This window comes from Arabidopsis lyrata (genome assembly GCF_000004255.2).
Source record: "Arabidopsis lyrata subsp. lyrata unplaced genomic scaffold ARALYscaffold_8, whole genome shotgun sequence".
Lineage (NCBI taxonomy): Eukaryota > Viridiplantae > Streptophyta > Magnoliopsida > Brassicales > Brassicaceae > Arabidopsis > Arabidopsis lyrata.
The window spans coordinates 12308365-12314290 of NW_003302548.1; positions in this window are offsets into that span (position 1 = coordinate 12308365).

The window sequence follows — 5926 nt, forward strand, 5'->3', positions numbered from 1 at the left end:
TAATCAATGACTTCCTGCCTTTGATCTGTTCAAGATATGAAACAAAGTATATTATAGCCCAGGTTTAGGTTATGGCCTAGCCTAGATAGAAGCCAAGTATTTCATGAATCATGACCAAAAAGCCTAAGAAATTTACCTTACTGCGATAATACCTCTGCCACCATCTCACATACATACGTTTTCTTCCGGTACTAAGTCTTAAATCATATCTCTCTTTTCCTTTAAATACATCGGACTATCGGAGTCTGTTTGTTCAATATCTCAAAATTTTCTTGAACTATAATCATCAATATCATCACCAAATTCTGTTTTCTTTTCTCATGGTGGCTATATAACCTATTTTTCGAAGCTTGAAAGATATTCTTCTTTCTCCAAGTCAGGCTAGTCCTTATTGTGTTTGTAAATTCAATATGAGTAAATAGTAAACCTGAAAGAAAGAGCAATAGTCAATATCTCAAACTTTTCTTACACTATAATTATCAATATCATCACCAAATTCTGTTTACACTATAATTATAAACTTTTCTTTTCTTAAAAATGAACTTTTCCTGAATGCTCTTCTGACAAACTCTTTCTTGCGTCTTTGCTATATAGTTGTATACAAAACAACTAATGTAGTTAGAAAATATTTGAGATTGAATCTGAATGTTTTTAGTTTTCAAAGTTTTAATACCTGTGAATAGAAAAAATGAAGAAGCTAGGCATTTTGGGTTTCTTAGGGTCACAAGACAGTATTTTACCTTGGAGGAACTGCAAGCCATTTTACATTTGACCTCATTGATACTTTTCAGTTCTTCCATACGCGACATCCTTGAACTTCATCCGGACCGCTTAAGTTTGCCTTATTCCTGAAAAACGTAGCTAAGATGATTACTAATTGAAGACGAAAAACAGTAATGCTCTTATCATTGCTAATTAGTCCGATAGATCTCGTCGTTCATATGTTGAACTGAGAGACGACTTTGGAGAAATGACTGCATAGAAATTTTCAAGGACAGATTAGTATGTGAGATCATATGTATAGATGTCTACACATATTAAGAGAAGCATACTTATTCAATCTGGTATATGTTCTGATAATGGGGAAGGGATCGAGCATTCTCATGGTACACTATATCAAAGTATCTTCCTGATTTTCTGTAGTTCTCGTATGCACTTGGTGTTTGTCTCATCAGCTGCAACCGCATGAAGCTGAAGCATGTCCAAGCCACTACAATAAATATACATTGTATTTGAGAAATCTTCATTTTCGCTATAGAAGAAGACATTTCATTCTATAGAAACATTTTACCTCCATCTCAAAGCTCTTCTCATTGCATTGTGTCATGCATCAAATTCAAAACTTTCTGAGAACAACAAAGAAATTTTAATACCTTTAGCTGATGCATATTGTGTCCACAATGTTGCGTAGGTAAGCCGGTGTATCACCTATATATCCATGAATATAATTCTTGGTAGAGACGTGTATCAACTTTGTAAGCTTTTCGATTCTACTCATTTAGGGCTGCTTTAGCTTCTTCTTCTTCCTCCAATAACTAAACAGAGATGAAAATAAACATAACCTCAAAAAAGAATATTAACGACATCCATAAGAGCTAATTAAGGTGCAAGTAGATAATATTCTGAGGGGTATCGAACTCAATAAGTTTCTTGAACCTTTTCTAACTTATCATATGATCTGCCACTCAGTAGAACTGTTTTAGCTTCTTTTTCATCGTCCAATCTCGATTGCATTTTCACTTGACCTTCTTGTAGCTGTTTAATAAATTGATAGTTCTATTTATCCACCAAATATGAATAAATTCAAACATTCATGAAATAATAAGGTCTCAGAGAGGTCAAAACATGTTGCTTCGGGCTCAATAACTCTTCGTGACTGACACCAACTAGCACGCACACCCCTTCTTAGCTAATACACCATCACATCGTATAATATATAGCCAATATAAACAAAACTTAAATATGCTAGACATCATAATTAAACTATTTGAGACAATCAACCGTGGGAAAACCACTACACTGAAATGGGAAGTATTCATTAGATACAGAAATGTCGTACCGATATATGCTAGTGCCCACACAATGAAGATTGGAGAAGACAAGTTAGCGTAGAGTCTCGAAATGGGACATGAGTTGTCCTGCCGTCAGACAGTTTTCCAATCACCTACATATGGAAACCATAAGAGATAGTTTATAATCAAAACATCCTCAAGATTCATCTCAATGGTTAGGTGACTAAAGATGTTATCTTTGACCTAAGGACACAAAAAGGGAACAGAATTCTCAGAAATTAAAGGCATTAATCACCAAGATACATTAGCACTACTAGATCAGTGCATTGAAGATTCTTTTCTGAGCCTCAAGTGCCACCAAATCGGATTTGGTAACGAACCAGGTTGTTCTTCTAAGGCAGTTTTGCATTATACTATCACAGATATTATTTACATCATAGAATTATTGAATGATATATCTAAAAAATTAAAATGAAGCTTAAACAGAGAGAGAGACACCTACAGTTCCAAGAGTCAGAAGACTATTGTTGATGTATGCACCCTCTTTCCTCCTCAATCCCGTTATCTTAGTTTCGGAACTCGTGGAACTCTCAGATCCAGCTAAGTCAATCAAACTCTAAGAAAGAAAGAGACACTATAGAGAGTTGTCTATAAGACGAGAGATCTTATGCAATGAAAGAGAAGGAAGCCCTTACTAGCTCAGAAAAAATAACTCCATCATATTGGTGTCCATGAGCTCTACTTTTGATCATCTGCAAACAAACAATAGTTGAGATCAAATATTAAAATGCATAGCAAGGAGATATGTAAGAGTAAAAGTATCTAAAGAACATTGAGAGGATCATGAATTAAAAAAAATGGGATGTTCACAAGATTGAAGATGTACCCTTGGGTAAATATTGTGTGACTTGTGCTGCCCAACAAGTTGATACTATTTGAACCAACATGACGATGTTCTGCCTCAAAACAGTAATAAGAAAGACAAATAGGAATATCTGAAAACATGTTTCAGAAGTGATTCTTCTAATTACCTTTCCCAGCAGCAGTGAAATATAGCGCATGTCCTGTAGATAAAACAACTTCTTCCTTAATACATTCAACGTAAGTGCCTAGAAACAATGTCATGAACACTTCTTCGTGTTGCTCCTAAGACACATGTTACCGTTACTCGAAAAACAAAGATGAGCCAAATTCAGAAAGTACATTAAGTAAAACATAGAGAACCTTATCAAATATCGCTCCATTGGCGAGCAAGCAGTAATTCTATGATCCATCTGAAGTAAAAAAAAAACGCAGAATCTCAGCCCATGATAGAAGCTTAAACCTATGAACTGAATCAAAAACATTGACAGAAAACAAACGATTGTACCAGTGATCAACGAGAGATATTAAAGAAGAAATAATCTGATATAAAGAGTAACAATCTCCCCCGAAATATAAACAAAAGAATCACAAAGGGTTTCAAAATTCTTCATGATTTTCAGGTTTTTGGATCCACCAGAAGCGTTTCGATTTCGTCCTCCTTGAGTGAATCCTCCGTTTTTCCCTCGTCGACGAAGGGTTCCGTCATCTTCTAGATGATAGTTCCAGGAGCGAAGCACAAAGATCAGAAACAATTTTCTTTGAAAATTCAACAAATGAAATCGGACTGTTGCCTCTTAAGGTAGAGAAGAGAATCGAGTTTTTCGAATTGAGATTCTCTCTCATCAGTCGGTGATTTCTGGGTTTTAGAGACCAAACGGTCGAAATCGTAATTGAAAGCTGAAAGATACTTTTTTTTGGATTTAAATAATCGTTTGACGTCCACAAATTATGACCGTTTAATTAAAGAGTGTCAATTAAGCAAAAACTAACAAATGCACTACATTTCCCCAAAAACTTTTCAAATGTACCACATTTAGAACTGTCTTTCCAATCCTACCACATTTGAAAAGTGGAGTTACGATTTTATCCTTAGCGTTGGGACAGTTTTCACGCCAAGTGCTGCCAGTGATTTGATAACGTTTCGCTTACCTATTAATCTCTCCTCTTCGGGCCTTGTGCGCTTTAATCACACATCGATATTTCCATTGAGAGGAAACGATTCACTTTCGTCTCTCTCTCACTTTCCCTTTATCTTTCTTCTCCTTCTGCTCCCATCGGAAGATAGAATAGGTAAACCAATTTCGTCAGATTCTCTGCATGTAACTTCAATTGATTTTGTCCCTCAGTTTTTAATTCATCATAAGTTCTTTAAATCCCTTATGATTATTTATTTATCCTCATCTGATTTGTACTATTTTTAGTCCCTGTTATATTAGGGTTCTGTCCATTTTCATTCATTTCCTTACTGTTCGCTAACCTAAATCGATTTCTTCTTTTTTTTTTCCCCATTGCAGATGAGGTCCTCCAGTAGTAATTTGAAACAAAAATCGCCAGTTGGCAGATCCAGACCATCGGTTTTGTTTGAAGACGACGACGACCCTTTCGTCTTCGCCAAATCAACACTGTCCCACTCCAATCATCCAAGCCGACTCTTTGTCCCTGAAGTCAACAGGGAAAAGCTTCCCAAAAGGCTCTACGCCACTGATTGCTACCCGCCTATCGGTCGTATCAATGCTTACTCTAAGCTGTAGTATCTTCTCGATCTTTTCGAAATCTTAGAAGGAACTAAAGAGTTAAATTATCTCCGCGCTTCATGCTTTGGTCCTCTGTTTCAGCTTCCTGTCCGCAAATGTTCGTTTTCCGGCAAATTAGTCCATCAGATGTTGTGTAGAGGTCTCTACACAAGGAAACAACACGAGCTTTGGTTTGTTTTCGCCGGTCAGCCATTCCGATTTTCTTTAAGAGAGTTTGCTATTCTGACTGGCCTTGATTGTCGGCCATACTCAAAACAATCCGATATATTGAAGTCGCAGCAACCCATCGAACCAAAACATCCTTATTGGAATATTCTCATTGGTAAGGAACACAAGGTTATCCTTATCAAGGACATTGTTGAATGGTTGAGGGCAGACAAGATGAAGCCCAAAGAAGAGAAGATGGAAGATTGGAGAAGGCTTCGTTTCGCCCTTATCGTCATTGTTGAACGGAAACTTATCTGCAGTTCCCAACCTATCAAAGCTTCGGTACAAGTTGTTGAAATGGTTTTCGATTTGGAGCGTTTTGAAGCGTTTTCCTGGGGACGTGAGTCATTCCTTCTCACAATGCGAATGGTTAAGGTCAGTTCGAAGGTTAGTAGTCTCTCAGGCCTAATTGCGAAGTTCAACCAGTCTCACTCTTCAACCCACGGGTTCCCTCTTGTCTTCCAATTGCTTATGTTCAAGGCCATCCCCGAGTATGAAAAATATCTTCCTAATCCTGATGATACGCAGACCATGGGTGATGGGTCAATCAACTATTTACCTCCGTTGAAGACTTTTCACAACTCTTACATAATGGAGACATAGCAAATTGCTAGGGTAATGTCTCTTAAACTTTATGATTTTTCAATCATTGCCTAAGTTTTTGTTATTTAATTATTGATTGGGTTCAATGCAGTTAAGTATTGTCCCCCTGTTGCCTTCTGATGATCCGCCTCACCCATCGATCAACGATTGGGGTGATGAAGTCTCTGACCCGGCTCTTGACTATATGGAAAGACTTATCGGTAGCGGATACAAGTTCAAACAAGGTGACTGGAGAGGTGGGTGGCGTTTCTGGCCGCCGATAGTCGTTGATGCGAACCTTAAAGAAGACAATGTTCGCAAGGCTAAGAAGGTGCCTTTTAGGCGTCCAAACAAAAACTCTGAAATCCCTGAGACTTCCAAGGGTGGTCCATCAAAGGGTAAGGGGAAGGTTACTGAAGATGAAGATTTTTGTCCTCCAACAGGACCTGATGGACAAGATGTTCTCCATGCTCTGATCATAGAACAAGTTAATTCGAAATTTCGTGA